General features: G+C 46.8%; 1 long non-coding RNA gene across 5 annotated transcripts; it reads right to left on the bottom strand.

Annotated features, from left to right (window-relative positions):
* Positions 1–208: 208 nt before the first annotated feature.
* LOC149128140 (uncharacterized) lies at positions 209–15,497 on the bottom strand. 5 transcript variants are annotated; one of them, XR_016230430.1, is made up of 4 exons: positions 14,393–15,477; positions 10,993–11,050; positions 2,411–2,488; positions 209–1,080 (listed from the first exon to the last, which is right to left on the bottom strand). It is a non-coding gene; the product is annotated as an uncharacterized LOC149128140 (long non-coding RNA). The 5 variants fall into 5 exon arrangements; XR_016230431.1 differs by having other exon boundaries at positions 14,703–15,469; XR_016230434.1 differs by lacking the exon at positions 14,393–15,477 and adding an exon at positions 13,433–14,368.
* Between the last annotated feature and the right edge of the window lie 6,607 nt (positions 15,498–22,104).

Below are 22,104 nucleotides of genomic sequence, written 5' to 3'. Positions count from 1 at the left end.
AGCCAGAGACTCCACATCTATCAGATGAATTCATTGGTGAGAACCGAAACAGGTTAAGGAATGAAATTAGAAGCCTTAGATCCTGAAAACCTGCTTCATGGATGTTGACTTCTACCCAGAGCCACTCCACGGTGAGCATAACTCACTTAAACTAAAAACCTGAAAGGTGTTTTATGCCGACAAATAAAGTGCAATTTAACACAAAATTGTCAATAATTTTTATATGAAACGCATTTGGAGCATAAATACTCTTGATCCTTTATAGTCATGACACACAAGCTTTTAGTCTTGCTCATGGTTAAATCATTGCATGAGCCTGGACATGTCTCAGAATCTTAGTAACCTTGGCTTTCTTATTTATGAGATACAATTATGGCTGGTTTATGGCCTTGAGGGCAGTGTGGTTTGTGAACTGGGTGTTTGAGTTCAAGTTTAGATGTGGTGTTCCATGGTCAATCCCAAGCATCACCTATGATCAAGGTCTAACCTCCGTGTGTCCAAAATTATATAACAGGTAGAATTGAATGGCTTGTGCTTTTGGTCTAGTGACATGGAGATATAGTTAATAATAGCCTGTAGTCAAGATTTGTAAGATATTAATTTTAATGCGATGCAAACCCCATGGAGAGTAAAGGACAAAGAGAACTTTAAAAGAAGATGCAGGAAATAATAAAATGGTATTTAATTTGGACATGTGCCCCCAGTGCATCTGGAGAAAAATCAACAAAGTGCAAATATCAGTGGGAGAACACGAAAGATGAGCCCCAATTATTCTAAAAGACAGGGACAGGAAATTAGACTGGAATTTGCAATGTTGTTTTGGGCCACAGGGGTGGCCTTCTGTGCCTGCAGAGGGAAATGAGATTTATTTCAGAATATTCAGATGGAATTGTAGCTTAGCTGAGCCTGAAATCGGTCCCGAGTCCTCTGATGGTTGCAGAGATTGCCGTGTTCTGCAGGTTAGTCCACCCGCGAGGAGGCGGGGCTGCAGAGGGATGAGCTGGTGGTCACACGTCTTTGTGGGATCTTCGCCATTGACCAGCTGGGGTGTTTAATGTTTTAATTGTCTGACCTTAGGTTCTGCTCAAGAAAACAGAAGGAAGAAAGTCTTCCTTTCAGGATTGTTGCAAGGACTATCGAAAAAGTATAAGTTGTTCCTGGCACGTGGGATTGATTGAATAATCGTCAGCCAGTAGCAGCCGCAGAAGTAGAAATGGAGGCTCACTTCTGAGTTTCCAAGCTCCACCTATCATAGAGTCCCACAGTGCTGATATATGCACCTTTGTTCACCAACAGCCAGTGGAAACTAAAATTGTTAAATTAGATGGGCTAACAAAACAGGTATGGGGAGGTAATCAGCTGTTTCGTTGTAACTATATTTACATAGTGCATGTGATCTCCTTGCTGGCCCACACAACCAACCCCACCAAATACAGATCCATGTTCAGAGTTTCTTCATCTTCTACATGTATTTATTCATTTGAAAGGCGGAGACAGAGAAAAGAGACAGATTTCCCATCTTCTGGCTCACTCCCCAAATGACCACCACAGCCAAACTAGGCCAGGTCAAAGCCAGGAGCCAGGAACTGAATCCAGGTCTTCCCAGTTGGGGGCTGGGACCCAAATACTTGAGCCATCCCCTACTACCTCCCAGGATGCACATTAGCATGAAGCTAGAATCAGAAACAGAGCCAGGACTCAAACCCAGGCAACTCCAATATGGGAGGGGGGTGTCCCCAGCAGTGCCTTGACCACTACATCTAATGCCTGCCCCTGAGTTTCTTATAAAGCTTGATAAAACCAAATCTAGACTATCTCCCGCTTTAATCAATGTATTTTACCAGTGGCAAAGTAGAGCCCATTCTTGGTATTTTATTTCTGCAGATTAGGATGTGATGCAGAATAAATTCATACTTCAGTTCTTTTTTAAAATGTAGTTTCAGTTGATAATTTTAATTCCAGGCTTTGCCAATTATTTTGCATATGTATTTATATCATAATTTTAGCCCACGCTTGCTGTGAATGGTGTTAACAGAAGCCGTCAGAGGCAGAGGCCCTGGACCTCCATTAAGACACTCAGTAGCGCTGGCGCCACGGCTCAATAGGCTAATCCTCTGCCTTGCGGCGCCGGCACACCGGATTCTAGTCCCGGCTGGGGCACCGGATTCTGTCCCAGTTGCCCCTCTTCCAGGCCAGCTCTCTGCTATGGCCCGGGAGTGCAGTGGAGGATGGCCCAAGTGCTTGGGCCCTGCACCCCATGGGAGACCAGGAGAAGCACCTGGCTCCTGGCTTCAGATCAGTGCGGTGCGCCGGCCGCAGCGGCCATTGGAGGGTGAACCAACGGCAAAGGAAGACCTTTCTACTCAAGAGGGGGCAGTTGCTAAGAAACAGGAACCCACCTGCCACTCACCTGGAGCACCTGCCACTCACATTGTACTGTGTTCCCAGCTCCAGTCTTCAAGCCAGCCAGCCTAGCCTTTGCAGGCATCTGGGGAGGGAATCAAAAGATAGAAGATGTCTCTGCTTCTCTGCCTTTCCAATAAATGCTTCTTAATTTTTGAAAATAGTATAAAAGTAGAGAGAAAGTGAAAAGAATTTGTAATAAAATTTAAAGAAATAAATAAAAACCAGGAAGCCACTGAGGAAACATCCCTGATCCTGATACCAAAGTTAGCAAGGGGATCTGCTGCTTGTGTTGCAGTCTTAACAGCCAAAACATCAGCTGTGCTCACCAAAACCTACGAGATCCTGAATGTGGATGAGTGGTATTGAGGAAATCGGAAGGAGCGGTAGAAGAAGGCAGGATTTTACCTCCTTGACTTCCCTTATTCATGCACTTTGCACGGAGAGATATTCATTGGTACTAGCTTGAGTCTCTGAGTTTGGCATGAATTTGGGTTCTGTATGCTGTTGACTTTCTAGGAATAAGTCTGGATCTCTAGTCCTTCTCTAATTAGTCATGATGTTGGGTGATTCTTTGCCCTTGACCCTCTGACTTCATTGTTTCCAGGTGACATGGTGCTGCCCTTGGGTCACAGTAGTTTTTGGAGAGCCGTAACACGGAAGCCTCTAATATAGAGAAAGTAAAAAGGCTAAAACTGAGCAGTGAAGAAGAAACATTAAAGAGGCAGGGAAAATGGAATTCAGAATTTGTAAGTGATCGCTCACTTTTCAAAAATGGGCAAAAAGGGCAGGGTTTTAGCATAGCAGTTAAGATGCCTGCATCCCAGGTCAGGAGCACCCAGGTTCAATTCCTGGTACCAGGTCCTAACTCCAGCATCCTGGGAGGCAGCCATAATGGCTCAAGTGACTGGATTCCTGCTACCCACACAGGATACCTGAGCTGAGTTCTAGGCTCTGTCTTCAGCCCAGTCCAGCCTGAGCCATTGTGGGCATTTGGGGATTGAATCAGAGGATGGAAACTCTCTTTCTTCCTCTCCTCCCCCCATTCCCTCTGTCAAATAAACAAATAAATACAATTTTTAACTGGCAAAAAAAATTGAAACCAGAGTAGAGAATTTAAAGAAATTCATGAGTGGTAGCAATTTTAGCCAGGTTGAAAGAAAAGTATTGAACTTCAAAGAAAAAGAACGTTCAAAGTGATGAACATGAGACCCTTCCAAAATGTGGAAGGAATTATGAGTAGAGCTACAGATGCGAAGTGACACTAGATGATGTCTAAAAAAGAAGTGGGTTCAAAGAAAGGTTCACACACAGAGATAAAAAATACTTTCATAGTTTGCTTTTCCTGTGGTCTGCTTTAGAATTCACCCCAAAACCAACAGTTTTTGTGGTTATTCAAATTTCATTTCTCTTCCCATGACCTCCTACTGTCTATTCTGTGGTGGCCGGCATTTGGACAAAATAAAAGAGAGGAAGTGAAATTTAAATCACTTGATTTTATCCTTTTTTTTAGTCCTTTTTGGCTAAGAGATGTGAGGGAGGAGATATGCTTGTGGCTCGTGTGGTTTGTAGGATGTGTGGGTGTTTTGGTTTGGTTTGGTTTTCAGCTACTGCACTCACTATTACCCCAGTTTCCCACATCAAGTCCTGTTTGGGCACCAAAGAGAAAGACTCAATAAACATTTGGTAAACGATTTGACTCTGCTTTGCTTCTTCACCTAAATATTCTTCAAAAGAGGCTTAGCAATTCCCCAACACAAAACCTTTGCTGAAGTCTGATTAATCCACATGTCAATAACATATTCAATGTGAATTGGATACACACTGCTCTAAAGTTTGTGTCAGCATGTCAATGATAATGTAAATAAGAGGAATTCTAAACAACTCCACAGGCTAAGCTGTTTTCAAGCATTTTAGCAGAAAATATTTACATACCAAAAATAAACACATGTAGTACAAAAGGCATTTCTCAATTCATGAAAGCAAGCAGGCAGGAGACCCAACCTGGCATCAATGGAGGCACTTCCTTAGCTATGAGTCATAGTATCACATCTACATATTAGTTCCAACAGGGCATTCTTTTCACGATTGTTCATATTGATCATTCACTAACCTGAACTAACTTTCAATCAGTTAAGTCTGAGTAAGTGAATTTTTTTAAAGATTTATTTATTTATTTATTTGAAAGGCAAAGAGAGAGAAAGAGAGAAAGTCTTCCATTCGCTTGTTCACTCCCCAAATAGCCACAATAGCCAGAGCTGTGCCAATCCGAAGCCAGAAGCCAGGAGCTTATTCTGGGTCTCCCACATGGATAGGGGCCCAAAGACTTGGGCCATTTTCTACTGCTTTCCCAGGCCAAAGCAGAGAGCTGGATCAGAACTGGAGCAGCCAGGACTCAAACTGGAGCCCACATGGGATGCCAGCACTGCAGGTGGCGGCTTTACCTGCTACCCGCACCGGCCCTGAGTAAGTGAAATTTTGAAAAGACTTACTTATTTATTTAAATGCAGAATGATGGAGAGAGAGATTGTCCATCCACTGATTCACTCCCTAAAAGGCCACAACAGCCTGATCTGGGTCAGGCCAAGGTCAGGAGCCAGGAACTCCATCCTGGTTTCCTACATGAATGTTCAGAGATCCAAGTACTTGGGCCATATTCCACTGCCTTCTCAGGAGCGTTAGCAGTAAGCTGGATCAGAAGTGGAGTAGCTAGAACTAGAAACTGCACTCCAGTATGAATGCCAGCATTGCACGTGGCTTAAGCTGTTGCATCACAATGCTGGTCTCAAGTAAGTATAATTTTGTTATGATTTACTAAACTGTATAACAAGGCCAAACAAGGTTATGTTCACTTAATATTGTCTGCTTCTTTGGCCTTGTTTATTCTGGGACATGTTGGGGAAGATGCAGCAAATTTCTGTCCAGCCAGATAACGCAGGGGCTGAATTAAAAAGGCAAGGGTCGCAAGGCAGGGAGGGTCACACATGTGACTGGAAGGAAGAGAAGAGATCTGAGAAGCTGGAAATCCCACCTCGGTCTGGAAAGTCTTTGCACTTAGGATGTGGCTTCCAGCTCCCTCCTAACAAGGAATCTGAAGTCCTTTCCAGGCCAAGCATGCCCCCTTCCCTGGGAGAAACTCACCAATCAGCATGCCTCTGGGAAGACTCCTCAGGTACTGTCCCCAAAGGACCCCCCCCCCCACCTTGAGTGTTCTTGGAGAACTCCAGCTTCTCTAGCAAAGCATATACAGGAGCTGTTCAAAAGGGTCTGAAAATGCGTATTATGAAAAAACGATGCATGGATTTCTAAATTGCTTTACATCAAAATAAACTTATCTTCCAATTTCATCTTCCCATAGACATTTTCAAGTGTCCTTGGGTCTCTTGCCTCTAACCTTGATGACATGCATTGCTTCAAAGTTATTGAAAGGTAAGCCTTTTTTTTCCTCGAAAAACTGAAAAGCAGCAAAGAGAAAAAAGACATAGAGTGTATTCCAATAGCCCCACAACTACAAAGACTGTTTCCCTGTGACTTCAATCTGTTGAGTTCACGTCTGCCTTCTGAAGGGCGGACAACTCTCTACCCCAAATTCTATTACAGAACTTGTTCAACTTTCACCAAGATACATTTTAAGAAAAGTCTCATGGAAACATAAAATGATACATATGGCAAAGGCAATCCACATCAGTATAGGACTGATAAACATGCATGACTCAGAGGAGCAATTGTCTTCTACATACTTCCTATGGTTAATATGATTAAATCCTTGGCCTCTGAATCGCCTCCTCTGATGTTATCTATTCTCTTCTTCTCTTCACTCTTCTTTTTTAAAAATACTTATTTTATTTACTTGAAAGGCAGAATTACAGAGAGAAGGGGGAGAGGTAAGTAGAGAGAGAGACAAAAGGGAAAGAGAGAAACAGGGGGGTCTTCCATCTGCTAATTCACTCTTTAAATAGCCTCAGTAGCCAGGGCTGGGCCAGACTGAAGCTCGATCCAGGAGCTTCTTCCTGGTCTCCTGCGTGGGTGCAGGGACCCAAGGACTTGGGCCATCCTTTGCTGCTTTCCCAGGCACATTAACAGGGAGATGGATTGGAAGCAGAGCAGCCAGGACTCAAACAGGATGCCAGCATTGCAGGCTGCAACTTAACCCACTGTTTCACAACACCAGCCCCCTCTTCAATCTTCCTGAGAGGACCCTTCCAGGCATATTTCTCCACAATCCTACCACCAATGTCTGAAGAAGTCAGGCCAGTGAAGCACAAAAACAACTTCACATGCAATTAATCAAGCACCAAATATGCCACAATCTCCTTCTTAGCTCAGCACTCCCAGAGAGAAGAACAAGGGAGTATGAGCTCAGTTCTGACCCTGACAAAGCAACTGAGTTCCAGTTTCACACATTCACCATTCATCTGCCCAATCTCTTCCCAAGCCGTTCTTGGCTTCTTCATTTATTCTTATCTGGTTTTTCCTGACCCTAAATTGCCAAAGAAGCTAAATTCATTTCTGGAACTCCTCTTTCCACCACAAATATAAATAAAAGAATATGATTGTATCTAGTTGTTCTTTTAAATGTGCAAAGCAATTTGATTAATAGGTGGAATAAAAATTGGCCAGCTTAAGTGATCTTAATGAAGATTAATTCCTATTTTGAACACTGAATCACCCCAGTGGGCCATTGTGTATGTAAGTGTACCCACAAAGTTGGTCAGTTAAGTAGGCAATGCCTAAAGCTGTAGACACACTCTCTACATGGCATGAATCTTTATTCCTTTGTTTAGTCTACAGCAAGAAGCCAACTGCCTTACTTTCGTCCAGAAGGGAAATGTTGAGATATTGTGCAAATATAAGCAGTTTTCCAAGCTTCAGGAAATTTGAACTGAAACATTGACTGGAAAGAACCCACCGTGTTCTTGCATGTTGAACTGTTGTTTAAATCCCTTTTCACATGTGCTGAGCTCATACCCAAAATGTTTTGACTCCACACGCATGAGGACTTGGCAAGGGCCTGGAAGGAGGAGTGCCCTGTCACGGGAAACAGGAGGAAAAACAAGGCCAGCAAGCATATTCTCTCAGAGCACGGAGGCCTTTGTGGGCCAGGGTTTCCATTATTCAAAATAAGCAAATAGTGAATGTCTCCCTTCAGTCCAGCACCAGCTCCAAAATTGCAATAGGTCAAAATTTTTCCATGGCTTCCTTCTACAGACTGTCTCAAAAAAAAAAAAAATACACACTCAATACATTAATGAGTGCTTTAAAGAGTAGAGCAGTGAGACATTAACCAGTATCTGCTTTGATGATGTGAAGTCATATCTCAGTGGGAGCCACAGAAAAGATAGCTCTATTTTAACAAGTACATTTAACATCTGTAAGTGCCACACATTTTGCTAGGGCACACTTAATCTGAAGGGATTTAGAAAGGACAAGGCGCTTATAGGGCCCTGGGCGGTTGGTTCTAAGGCGCTAGTCTTCTGGGATCACCAATATAGCTTCTCCTGCAACTCAGGTCCGGCAGCAGATTTGTTCTCAGCCTCCAACACTACCTGAAGGGACTACAGCTATATTTATGCACAAAGGTTTCACCTTCAAAAAGACAGTCAGTCTGTTCCTGTGTGTAGGTTGGACGGATGGGTACCCCAAGTCAAAGACCTAGAATCCTGCAATGAATGGAAAGCCTTGCTGAGCAATGCAGGTTTGGTTGCATTAGTTGGGATCCTATAAAGTTTTTTTTTTTATTTAAGAGGTAGTTAAAGAATGATAGAGGGAGAGGCAAAGAGAGAGAGAGGTCTTCCATCTGATGGTTCACTCCCCAAATGGCTGCAACACGGAGCTGACTGATTCAAAGCCAGGACCCAGGAGTTTCTTCCAGGTCCCCTTCCTGTGTGTGGGGCCCAAGCACTAGCGCCCTCTTCCACTGCTTTCCCAGGCCACAGCAGAGAGCTGGATTGGAAGAGGAGCAGCTGGAACATGAACTGGTGCCCATAGGGGATGCTGGCATTGCAGGTGGAAGCTTAACCTGCTATGCCACAGCACAGTCCCCAAGGGATCCTGTAAAGTTTTAGAAGTCTGTTTGAGGATGTGAGGGCTCTTCAAAAAGGTCATAAATGGAATTAAAAGATACATTTATTTTGGTGCAAAAAAATTTGAAACCCATACATTCCAAGGATCTTCGATAGTTCATGAAAATTGCCTATTATATAAAAAAAAGAACTATTGTGATAGGTTGACTAGGACTTGGATCCCCAAACTCATGCAGAAACTTAAACCCCAAATCTTCACTTGACCTTAGCTTATGTTAATAGCTTACGGTCCAGTGCTAAAGGCTGGTAGATTAGGGTCTTGATCCAGTTATGGCAGAGGTGGACACAGTGGAAGATCTTTAGGTGACTAAGGGCTAGCCCTTGGGAAGCTGCTTGCATGGGAGGGTTGGCTATCTTAGCTGAGTTCTGCCTGACTTCTCTTTTGCTTCCTAGTTTGCCTTGTGGTCATCACCAACACACACTTCCCCGTTGCCAGCCTCCACCAGATGCCAGACTAATGGGGCCACCTGATCTTGAACGGTGAACCTCCAAACTGTAAGCAAATAAACATTTTCCTTCCTAAGACCTCCTCTTGGTTACTCTAGTTAAGGTAACCAAGAGCTGACTAATACAAGTATGCGTGGATGTAAATGTCAAAAAATTTTGCACCAGGCCGGCGCCGCAGCTCACTAGGCTAATCCTCCGCCTAGCGGCGCCGGCACACCGGGTTCTAGTCCCGGTCGGGGCGCCAGATTCTGTCCCAGTTGCCCCTCTTCCAGGCCAGCTCTCTGCTGTGGCCAGGGAGTGCAGTGGAGGATGGCCCAGATGCTTGGGCCCTGCACCCCATGGGAGACCAGGAAAAGCACCTGGCTCCTGGCTCCTGCCATCGGATCAGCGCGGTGCGCCGGCCGCAGCGCGCCGACTGCGGCGGCCATTGGAGGGTGAACCAACGGCAAAGGAAGACCTTTCTCTCTGTCTCTCTCTCTCACTGTCCACTCTGCCTGTCAAAAAAAAAAAAAAATTTGCACCAAAAAAATTCCCTTTTAATTCCATTATTCCACAACCATTTGAGGGATGCTTGTATTAATCTGACAGGAGTAAGAAAGATGGAATCATGGGAATGAGCACTGTAGGGAGCTGTAGAGAGCAGAGAGAAGCCTGGACATGGGTAATGTTGGGAAGAATGGGAAAAAGGAAAAATTAAAAGGTACATTTAGAAAGAACAGGCTAGCTTTATTAACTGAGCAGATACAGGGATAAAGAAGAGAGCAAAGTGGGTTCAAGGTTTCTATCTAGAGGTTGGGAAAGTAATGAGACCACTGACAGAAACAGTAAACCAGGGGTGGGAGCCAGTTTGCAATGAACCATCAAGAAAGTGAACTCAGGAGCCTCTGCTCGGGCGTATTAGACTAAGATTCAGCCTGCGGCACCAGCAACCCGTATGAGTACTGGTTCATGTCCTGGCTGCTCCTCTTCTGATCCAGCTCTCTGCTTATGGCCTCAAAAAGCAGTAGAAGATGGCCCAAGTGCTTGGGCCCCTGCACTCACAGGGGAGACCCAGTAGAAGCACCTGGCTTCAGATCAGCTCAGCTACGGCTGTGGTGACCATTTGGGGAGTGAACCAGCAGGTGGAAGACTTCTCTCTCTCTCTCTCTCTCTTCTCTCTTTCTCTCTGTAACTCTGCCTCTCAAACAAATAAAAATCTTACAAAAAAAGGTGCGCTCAGAGAATCTGAAAGCTAGAACAGCCCTTAGAAGGCACCAAACCCAACTTCCTCTTTCCTTTCTGTGTATCAGTGGAAAAACTTCGTCCCAAAGAGGAGATGCTGAAAGTTAGTTGAAGGCCCCACACCCAGCTGATGTGGGGTTCGCATTAGTACCCAATAGCACCGGTAGTGACTACTATTTGATTGCCCTGTAAATAAACTAGAAATCTTTTGATTGCAAGTAACAGAAAGCCCTCCTGATCTGACCTGAACAAGTAAAGGAATTTGATCCCCTTAACTGTAAGAGGTTTCAGGTGAGGCTTGGTTCAGCTGCTCAGCACGCTCACTAAACACCTAGTTGCATCTTGTCCAATTGCTGCCTGATACCCTTTGTGGTTCCAAGAGAGCTGTGAGCAGATGCTTCAGCTGTGTGTTTCTTCATCTCATCCAACAGGAAAAAGAGAAAGTCTTTGTCTTGGAATTTAAAAAAAAAAAAAAAAACTGATATTTGCTCCAACTGGATTTCCCAGTCACAGTGACTGCAACGACAGCTGTGCTGATTCACCCAATGTGCTGCTGCCGTGCCCCACCCTGGGAGTCCCAGGTGGACTCACATTCTATAAAGCCAAACACATCCTGGAACTGAAAGGCGGGCTGAAGGAAGAAAAGAACAGAAGCTACAAAGTCAACCAACAAATGTCCATTGGACATTACTTAGCTAAACTCTCTTTTTCATACTAAGCTAACAATTTTTTATGTCAGATATAATGATTAAGTAGTGTCTCAAGCCCATTTTCTGTTACTATAACAAAATGTGTGAGATTGGGCAATTTATAGAGAAAAGAGGTATATTTAACTCACAGTGCTGGAGTTCCAGGAGTAGGACACCAGCCTCTGCTCAGCTTCTGGGGAGGGCCTCCTGCAGCGTCAACACAAGGCAGGGAAGTGCAAAGGGAAGTGAGTATAGCCAAAGGAGCAAGAGAGACCGAGAGGAGCTGCCAAGCGTGCTTTGTAACAACACGCTGTCACGGTAACTAAATCTATTCTGCACGATCTTCCTCCCTCCCTCCAGATTTCATCTAACCCAGTCTCTGGAGACCTAACCCAGTCTCTGGAGACAGGCATTAATTCATTCTGAGAGTGCCTCCATAACCTCACTGCATCCCACTAGACCCCAGCACTCAATACCATTACAAGAAGCCCCCCACCTCTCAATACCATTACACTGGGGACCAATCTTCCAGCACATGGATCCTTAGGGGACACACACACTCTCCAAGTCATACCAAGTGACTTTTCCAAGAGTCTCAAAAATATACAGAATTGCCACACTTATCACAGCATTAAGAAAAGGGAGCAAGAGTTTAAAAAAAATTAAAGAAAGAAAAGTAATCAGTTAATAGTCTCAAATTTTAGGCAACTGCAACCAAACGTTTGTTCCTGCAATATATTTGCAGCAGCATAAAGCCAGATAAAGCCTGAACTGTTCTGTGCTGGTCCCCCCCCCACACACACCGCACACTTGAGTTGTGGGCTGAGCTGGTGTTTAACGACCCTGCAGTGTGGACTTCTCGTCACTCCGGCATCAGTGGTGAGTAGGGGATGTAACCAACTTTGGTACATATTTGATAATTACTTAAAAATGACTCCATACTACCCAGTTTTGATGTCTTTTCCTGTACGCCATTTCATAAGGAAGACGTTAGCAACCATGGGTTCATGTCTGAGAAACACTTGACCACATAATGTCTTAGATTCAAAACACATTACTCGGTGGAAAAAAAGGCACCACCCAGCACCCACACCCGTCCTAATTGTGAATGGACTTAATTTCTGAGTTCCAGACGCTGCTTCACAAAGCTATAAAAACAGTTAGGGCCTCGTTAAAACCCCAGGGACAGAGCCCACAAACAGCAACTTATGTAGTCCCTGAGAGAAACGTACCTGAACAGTCTTTCTTTAAAAAAAATCATTGAGGTTTTTTAAAATATTTATTTATTTATTTGAGCAGTAGAGTTACAGACAGAGAGAGGGAGAGACAGGTCTTCCATCCACTGGTTTACTCCCCAGATCGCCACATGGCCAGAGCTGTACCGATTCAAAGCAAGGAGCCAAGAGCTTCTTCTGGGTCTCCCATGCGGGTGCAGAGGCTCAAGGACTTGGGCCATCTTCTACTGCTTTCCCAGGCCATAGCAGAGAGCTGGATCAGAAGTGGAGCAGCCAGGACTCGAACTGGCACCCATGTGGGATGCCAGTGCTGCAGGCGGAGGCTTAACCTACAGCGCTGCCCTGAGCAACCTTTCTAAACACTAGGCTGCCAGTGTGGTAGAGGCAGATGATCTCAAGGCAGAGACGATTTCCAAAACATTCAACACCGACCCATTAGAGGAGACAGCCAATCAATCCGGATAGCCCCTGATTCCGACAGGCAGCCTACCTTTCCTTACCTGTTAAACAGGTAAGATTATGTGGGGGCAGAATGGCTGCTGTGAGTGGTGGGAAGGAGAATCAGCCTGCCCACCCTAAGTCGAAGGAGCCAACCCACTCCAAGGAGGAGGCGTGGATGAAAAGAGGCAAGGGCGGAAGTGAGACAGGTGGAGGGAGCAGATGAACAGGGGTGGGAGGGGGTAGCATGGAAGCAGCAAAAAGCTAGGAGAGGAGTTGAATAAAAATATGATAGTGTTCACAAGTGATCATTTTCTCCTACCACTGTCGGGGCTGGGGGTGGGGGAAGGGCACACTTTCACTGCAAAGGGCCAGACAGTGACTAAATACTTTAAGCTCTGTGAGTGGTACAGTCTTTGGTCAACAACTCTGCCCTTGTGCTGCGGTGTGAAAACAGCCATAGACAGTGAGTAAACAAAGGGTGTGGTTGTTTTCCAATAAAACTTTGCAAAGACAGATGAAGGGCCAAATTCAGTCCACGGGTCACAGTTTGCTGACTGTTGGTATAGTGTAAACCCAGCAGACAAGGGTGCTTCTCACCTGCTGGGACCTCCAGAGTGCCTACCATAGTCCTTGGCACACAGTACCAGGAAATGTTAAGGACCACACGGAAGAGGCAGTTAATAAGCCAAAATAGTGGTCAAAAAGCCAGAAGTTTGCAATGGAATTTACAACTTTTGATCTACAAAATGGCAATGTTTCTATGTGTCCTCACACTGTGGAAGGAGCAAACAAGCTCCAGTGGGCCTCTTTTATCCTCGTCTAATCCCATTTGTGAAGAGGGAAGTGTCATGACGATAGCATCTCAAATGCCCTACTTGGAGCATCATCAGCCCAGTGGTTGGGTTCCACATACCGAGTCTAGGAGGACAGAGCCGACCTGGAGTCCGGCACTCCCGGGTCAGGCAGCAGCATGGCAGGGTTCTTGTGAGGGCCCTCCTCCTGGCTTCCAAGTGCCTGTCTTCTCACCAAGTCTTCACACGACCGTGTCCACTTTCTGCTCTTTTTTTTTTTTAGATTTATTTATTTGAAAGGCAGAGTTCAGAGAGAGAGGGAGAGACAGAGTAACACCATCTGCTAGTTCACTCCCCAAATGGCCACAAGAGCCAAGATTGGGGCCAAGCAGAAGCCAGGAACCAGGAGCTTCTTCCAGGTCTCTCACGTGGGTGCAGGGGCCCAAAGACTTGGGCCATCTTCTACTGCTTTCCCAAGTGCATTAGGAGGGAGCTAGATGGGAAGTGGAGCAGCCAGGACTCAAATGAACGCCCACACAGGATGCCACAGCAGCTTTACCTGCTATGCCACAATGCTGGCCCCAGAGCTGCTAATTCTTTTTTTTTTTTTTTTTAAGACTTATCTATTTACTTGAGAGGTAGAGTTACAGAGAGAGAAAGGGAGAGACAGAAAGAGAGGTCTTTCATCTGCTGGCTCACTCCCCAAATGGCTACAACGGCTAGAACTGGGCGGATCTGAACCCAGGAGCCAGGAGCTTCCTCTGGGTCTCCCACGCGGGTGCAGAGGCCCAAGCACTTGGACCATCTTCTACTGCTTTCCCAGGCCATCAGCAGGGAGCTCATTGGGAAAAGGAGCAGCTGGGACTCAGACCAGCTTAGGCAGATGCTTAACATACAATGCCGAAGCGCCGGCCCCAGGCTGCTAATTCTAAATTAAAGGGAGGCATGAGGGCCTCCCTTTCATGATTTGATCCAACCCTCATTACTTCCCAGGGGGCCTAACCTCCAAATACCATGACCCTGGAGTTTAGGGCTTCAGCAGATGAACTGTGGGGGGTACACATTCAACCCATAATACTTACGAAGGGACTTTCCGCTAATGTTCACCGAAACATCAGTACTTTTTCTTTCAACAAAGGAAAAGCGGCCTGGATGACGCTCCCTTGAGCTCCCTCTTGCAGGTGGATATTACAGCTGTGCATGGGAGAGAGCCTCCAGAGGGCTGATTGGGGTCCTCACACCCAGTGTTCAACGTCGTCAGACTGGGAGGGAGCTCTCCGTGCTGTACAGGCAGTGTCTCCACTGAGGGCAGATCCGGGCCGAGGACTGCTCCGAGACCAGAACGCAAACAAATCGTCCGCCTTTACTTCCAACCCATTCCTCCTCTCTCACCTTTGGCTCCTAGGACACTCCGAGCTTGACGGCAGCCTCTGAGAGGGGCACATTTTTCTTGGGAAAGCTTCTGTCTGGGGAGGCCGAGCCACTGTTCCGTGGCCGGGAAAACACAAGGCAGCACATGTGAACTTGATTTCGCGGTTGGTTTGCTTTCATTTATTTTCATTTGGCACCTGGCGCTGCGGCCATCTTTCCAAGCTTGCCTGACTCCTGACTTCACCCATTCTTCAGGCCCCTGTGGTTTTTGACATCTTTCTCGAGTCATTGACCAGGCTGGTGGCAAGCTGCCTTGTAAATTTCCAGACTGAAGAAATGACCCCAAGGGACAACCTTTTGAGGCAACAGGAGGAGAGGCACAGCTGAACCTGAGCAAAGCCTGCAGATGCCAAATGTTCAGAGAAGGAAAAGCTAAACGGGTCTAGCACCAGCAACAGCTTTGCCCTCCAAGGGGGACATGCAGTTCTGGCGTGAACGGAATCCTAACGTGGTATCCTCCTGCTGACTCAAGTGCAGAGGCCTGGGGGCCTGCGCTGTGGCTCAGCAGGCTAAGCCACACCCTGCGGTGCCCGAAGCCCATGTGGGCATCAGTTTGAGTCCAGCTGCTCCACCTCCGATCCAGCTCCCTGCTAATGTGCCTGGGAAAGCAGTGGAAAATGGTCCAAGTCCCTGGGCCCCCTGCTCCCAGGTGGGAGATCAGGAAGCAGCTCCTGGCTCCTGGCTCCTGGCTTAGGATTGACACAGCTCCGACCATTGTGGCCATCTGGGGAGTGAACCAGCAAATGTAAGACCTCTCTCTCTCTCTCTTCCTCTCCTTCTCTCTCTGTGTAACTCTGACTTTCAAATAAATAAATAAATCTTTAAAAAAAAAAAATACAGACGGTCCAGCAGGCATTTTGCCACTGCAGGAGTAACATTCCATTTGTGTGCAGGAGTGCATGTGTGTACGTGGGTGTGTGGCCATGGACACATTTGCTTTCCAACATTTTCCAGCAACTGTTGACAGAAGCACCCCAAGCCACCAGGCATCCAGTGTCTCCCCGCCTTGACATGACCTTTCTGCTCTCTAGAGCAGCAGCCGAGGTGTTGCAATGACAGATCATCCCTGTCCTTGTTGGTCTGGCTCCCTCAGTGTTCTGGAAAAAAAAATCTGTATTTCCTTCCTCCCCACCCTCCCTCTCCTCCCAGCCTGTCTGCTCCTGTCACGCAAAGTTAAGTCATCACCCAGTGGGAACCAGGGCACCCTGTTCCAAGGGCTCTGCACTGCCACCAAGGGGCAGAGAAGGGGAAAGACCTCTGCATTTATAACCCAGTGTTGAGCACAGATCTCCTCTCTCTCGCCCATCAGGGCTCCCCCTGGCTGAACCCCTTTCCTTCACTTCCTTTTCTGCAGCCCCTTGCTCTCCAGGACCCCACTTCTGAGATGGGGGACCAGGACTCCCTGACGTACAGAATTGAGCCATGTCAAAGCACTCCATCTTTCTCTGTCGCTTAGAGCTCAGCTTTAAAGCAACCAAGCTAGCTCTTCTTCCCCTCTGTCACTAAGATTCCTTTCTCTTGGAGGCCTTCGTTGGCACTATCTGATATGCTTTGAAGAATGCAGCTTTCTTTAAGACAGTTTGAGTTTACTAACTCTAGCCTCTGGGTCTGCTCTGTAAAATAGCAACACGCTATCTCACTCCCCGCTTCCTCAGAGCTGTGGTGAGGAGCAAATGGGGAAAGACACAGGGTCTTCCAAAAGTTCATGGAACATGCATATTATGGAAAAAAAACATTCATAGGTTTCAATCTTTTTGCACCAGAATGAACTTATCTTTTAATGCCACTGCCCACAAACTTTTATTTTATTTTATTTTATTTGAAAGGCAGAGACGGAGAAAAATCTTCCATCTTCTGGTGTACTCTCCAGATGCCCACAACAGCCAGGGCTGGGCCAGGATGAAGCCAGAAGCCAGGAATTCAATCCAGGCCTCTGTGTGGGTGGCAGCGACCCCAGTATTTGAGACTTGACCTGCTGCCTCCCAGGGTGCACGTTAGCAGGAAGCTGGAGTTGGAAGAGGAGCCAGGATTCCAAGCCAGGCACTCGGATACGGGCTGCAGGCTTCCCAAACGGCGTCTTAACTGCTGCACCACACACCTGCCCCAACAACCCTTTTGAAGTACCCTGGCACGTGCAGGAGCTCTGATTCATAATGGTGCTCAGGAAGAACACCTCTCCCACCCCTGTTGTTCACCGTGACTACAGTAAATTCACAATGGCAAGTCACACGCTGGAAGAATGCTTCCCAGCCACAGTCACCTGTGAGCCTCACACAGTTCTTGTGGCAGGCACCATTGTCATCTCTCACCCCTAAATATCCCCGGTGTACCCCTCTCTGACTTCCTGCTCTGATCTCAGATAGCATTCCTACTTGTTAGTGCCCTGTCTTTTTCCCCTCCCTACTGAGTTATGGGGAGATTTGCTATACAACAATAGATAACTAATACACTCCCCTTGCCACAACATGGCATTCTTAGGTCCCTAACTGCCAAATACATTTTCATTTTTGCAGGGGTTTCTTCCCCCAAAATGAGGCGGTTGTTAAATGCACATGGCCTGAGGCATTAGCGCCTTGTTCTTTCCTGGCTTGCTGGCTTTATTTTAAAAAGCAATGCCTTCTTTAGTCGCAGCTGATTCTCGTTGGTGGAGGCATCCTGAGAATTCATCTCTTAAGACGTAGAAGATGGGGACAGGCGTTTGATGCAGCAGTTGAAACACTGCTTGGAACACCCACGCCCCACACCCCATATCGGGTTGTCAGGGTATGAGTACTGGCTCCGTTTCCAATTCTGGCTTTCTGCTATTGCACACCCTGGGAGGAAGCAGGGGATGGCTCAACTTCTTGAATCTCTACCACCTGCCACCCGCATGGGAGACCCAGACTGAGCTCCAGGCTCCTGGTTTCGGTCTGGCCCAGCCCTAGAAGACTCCTCTCTCTCTCTCTTTCTCTCTCTCTCCCTCTCCTCTTTCAAATAGAATGAAAAAAAAAAAAAACTAGATCTTGCCTACAAAACAAATGAAAGATGACCTCCCTGTGTGAGGACACTGGATAATTCATTACCCAGGAATGCGCTGTGGAGCCTCCTTTTGCTCGCTAAGTCTTGGGTCCCCTTCTCCCCTGATTGGTAACCATGACCGCAGATGCTGATGCAACCTTTCTGCCCTTGAAACAGATCCTATTTCATCAACTGTGCTAACTCCAACAGGCCCCTGAGTTTCTTCTCTCCTGCTTGTACAGAGAAAAATAAATATAAATAGCACTTTAAAACAGACATGTTCTTAATATTAAGTACATAATATCTACATGGATGGGGTAAACATAAAAGTTCACGGAAAGTGGAATTAACAGGTAATTGTGGTGGGGAGCGTTAGGGTGCACAGGGGAGGCCCGCTGCTTGCGATGTCTGCGTCCCATATTGGACTGCTACTTCAGTTCCAGCTACTTCTGATCTGGCTTCTACGAATGCATCCTGGGAGATGGAAGATGATGGTTCAGGTACTTGTGCCCCTGCGACCCATGTGCAAGACCCAGAATGAGTTCCAGGCTTCAGGCTTTAGTCTGGCCGAGCCCTGCTTGATGCAGGCATTTGAAGAGTGAACCAGCAGGTGGAACATCTTTCTCTCTCTCTCTCTCTCTCTCTTCCCTAGATGATCGCGACAGCCAGTGCTGGGCCAGGCCGAAGCCAGGAGCTTCATCTGGGTCTCCCACATGGGTGCAGGGACCCAAGCACAAGGGTCATCTTCCGTTGTCCTTCCCAGGCCATAGCAGGGAGCTAGATATGAAATGGAGTAGCTGGGACTCAAACCAGCACCCTTACGGGATGCCGGCATCTCAGGCAGCTGTACCCACTCTACCACAATGCAGGCCCCCAAAATCAACTATTTTTAAAAAGATAATTGTGATGCAAAAGCATTTTGAAACCCATGCAAATGAGATGTCCTCAAAAAGTTCATGAAAAAGTTTATTTTAGGGGCCAGTGCTGTGACATGGCAAGTAAAGCCACCGTCTGCAGTGCCTGCCTCCCATATAGGCACCGATTCAAGTCCCAGCTGCTCCACTTCCCATCCAGCTCTCTACTGTGGCCTGGGAAAGCAGTAGAAGATGGCCCAAGTCCTTGGGCCCCTGCACCCGCGTGGGAGACCCGGAAGAAGCTCCTGGCTCCTGGCTTCAGATGGGCACAGTTCTGACCGTTGCAGCCAATTGGGGAGTGAACCAGCAAATGGAAGACCTCTCTCTCTCTGCCTCTCCTTCTCTCTCTATGTAACTCTGACTTTCAAATAAAAAATGAATCTTTAAAAAAAAGTTGATTATGAAAAAACTGTGCATGGTTTTCAGAAACTTTTTGCACCACAATAAGCTTTTGTTCCAGCTTCCACACACTAATGAAGCACTCTCCGACACTATACTTTTCTATCATATTCCTCCTTCTTTTGGGTTCTAACTATATTCATCTGCACCTTTCTCCTGAAAGTATTCTTATGAGCTCATAGCTTTTCACAAACTCAATTTGTATCAATTAGCCACATTGGTCTTAGCATGTGATGTTCACATTTGCACAATGGGGCTCATGGAAGCTCCCAGAAGCACCACCTCTCAGCTTCTGGAAAGTTCCTTGTTTTCAGGCTACAGCAACAAGATGTCCCAAGCCCTCCTTTTTCCTGCCCGAACACTGGAATCCAACTAATGGCCCAGAAATTCTGATTGCTTTAAGAATAGTATCAGGAATTACAGCCTACACGTCTCACATCGTCGTGAAGCAGTGTTGCTCCTGCGGCCACTGCTGCTTGGGGACTATTTTGTGACAGAGCCAGAAAAGGCGATGCTTAGGGTAGGAATTCCTACTGATTTTCTTCATGTAAGCGTTCTTCAAAAAGTCTGTGGGAAAATGGACTTAGAAGATAAGGTTAAGGGGCAGGTGTCTGGCATAGCAATTGAGACAACTGCATACCCTCCCACAGCACTTGAGTTCAGTGCCCAGCTCTGGTGAGCAGTTCCAGCACTGGTGATGAGACCCTCGGAGGCAGCAAGAGACGGATCAAGGAGTTGGGTCCTTGCTGCCCACACGGAGGACCTGGACTCAGCTCCTGGATCCCTGCTTCCACCACGTGACTCAGCCCCAGCCCTTGCAGGTGTGTAGGGAATGAGTCAATGACTGGGAGTCTCTCTCTCTCTCTCTCACTCTCTCTCTTTCCTCTCTCTCTCTCAGGTAAATAAATAATGTTTTAAAGGTAAGGTTATTTTGATGTAAAAACATTTTTGAAACTCATGCACAGCTTTGTCATGATATGCATTTTCCACAGACTTTTTGAAGATGTCTCATATGTGCAGATTTCGAAATTTTTCTAAACCACAATAAACTTACGTTTTAATTCCACCCTCCGTGAGCATCTCTGGAGCACCCCCACCGAAGGCATTAGGTTGCTCTGCATAGTTGTAGTCAGGGTCTCTGGGAAAAAAATAGGCTGAGTGTTCCTGGAATTTCTGGGAGTAGGCAGTGTTCCCGTCACACAGCGAGCCAGAGGGCTGCAGAGACCCCGCTGCTAAGCACCCGACTGCACCGCCCTGCCCGGGGCCCTGGGCCCGGAGGACAGCAGGGGGCTCGCGGCTGGCTCCAGGGCAGTGCCTACAGCATTGCACTTCCTTCTCGGGATTAGCGCTTTGCATCTGCTTCTTTTCTCCTCCATGTTTGTTCTTTGCCCACCAGCAGCTCCCATACCCCCTGCAGGGTGCCAACCACCCGGTTACTCAGGACTGAGGGGCTTTCCCAGATTGGAGGATTTTCCATTTGCAAACTAGCACAGTCCCAAAGCCTACCAGCTTGAGACCGTGACCCGACCCCCTAGCCCCCACAGCCGCCCACGCACTGCCAGCGGTTTCATAGCCGAACAGAAGGAGGAGCTCACATCTTCACAACTTTGGCACCACGCAGAAAACAGACGCCCCGCACGTTGCTCCAGAGACTGCGGAACACCGACGAAAAATGCATTGCGATGCGCACAGAAATCCATCGCTGATTTCAAGAGCCACGCTGCCGTACAGACAAATTCTCCAACACACGCAGCCAAGGTAATTACATGCAAAGCTGGGAGAGGCCAAGCGGTCTAACCCAGTAAACAAACAGCTGTGAACAATTTGGTCGTTCAAAAAGCCCTGGCTTTCTGGCTGCAAAGCCTGGTTTTCCTTCCCTGTCTCTGAGAGCCCCGTGGAAGATCTGAAATTCCACCAGCAAATTCTGTGGGAGCAAGGAGAGGGAGATGCAGAGACCACAGCCCTTGGAGGGGGGCACACTCGGAAAGTGCACCTCGTATTAGTGATCAACAATTCAAGTGAAAGTGTCTGAGAGTAGTCCAGAACGTTCATGGAAAAGTGGAAATGAAAAAGCTACGTTTAGCTGAAGGCAAGGTGCTACAGCAAGCTAAGCTACCCCGTGGGGTGTCTGTGTCCCGCATCAGAGTGTCCTGGATGGGGTCCTGCCTTGGCTTCCAACCCAGCTGCCTGCATGGCCTCCCTGCGAGGCAGCAGATCACAGCTCAAGTGCTTCAGTTCTGACACCTACGGGTGAGACCCAGTGGAATTGCAGACCCCTAACTTTGACCTGTCTCGGTTGTTGTAGGCATTTGGAGAGCAAAGCAGCAGATGAAGGTTCTCTCTCTCTCTCTCTCTGCCTTTCAAATAAATTTAAATAAATAAACAAACAAAATAAATAAATGGTTTTTCTTTAAAAGATAAGTTTATTTGGGTATAAAAAATTTTTTGAAATCCATACATCCAGGAGATCTTGCAAAAGTTCATGGAAAAGTCAAGGTGGCATGTGCCAATGCCATCTCACTACTCCAAGTGATCAATTTCAGTTCACAATTGATCATAATGAAAGGACTAAGAGTCAAAGGGAGCACATAAACAAGTCTAGTATCTGCTAACACCAACCGATAGAATAAATAAAGGGGAGAGTGATCCAACATGGGAAGTGAGATACTCAGCAGACTCATAGAATGGCGGATGTCCTAAATAGCACTCTGGCCTCAGAATCAGCCCTAAAGGCACTCGGATCTGGCTGAAAAGCCCATGAGAGTATTTCAGGCATGGAAAGCCAAGACACTCTGGCAAAAAGATCTCTGTGAGTGAGATCCCAGTGGAAAGAACAGGTCTTCAAAGAGGGAGGTGCCTTTCTCTGAAGGGAGGAGAGAACCTCCACTTTGACTATGACCGTGTCTAAACAAGATAAGAGTCGGAGAACTCAAGGGGCTTCCATAGCCTTGGAAACTCATAACTGGTGCATAGGGAGATTACTGATGCCATAAACAGGAGTGTCAATTGGTAAAGTCAACAACAGGAGTCACTGTGCACTTACTCCTCATGTA

This window comes from Oryctolagus cuniculus, chromosome 2 (genome assembly GCF_051225735.1).
Source record: "Oryctolagus cuniculus isolate XC-2025 breed Fujian yellow rabbit chromosome 2, ASM5122573v1, whole genome shotgun sequence".
In the NCBI taxonomy this organism is placed as follows: domain Eukaryota; kingdom Metazoa; phylum Chordata; class Mammalia; order Lagomorpha; family Leporidae; genus Oryctolagus; species Oryctolagus cuniculus.
The sequence above is the reverse complement of the archived record's forward strand: the minus strand, read 5'-3'. Positions and strand labels throughout refer to the sequence as shown.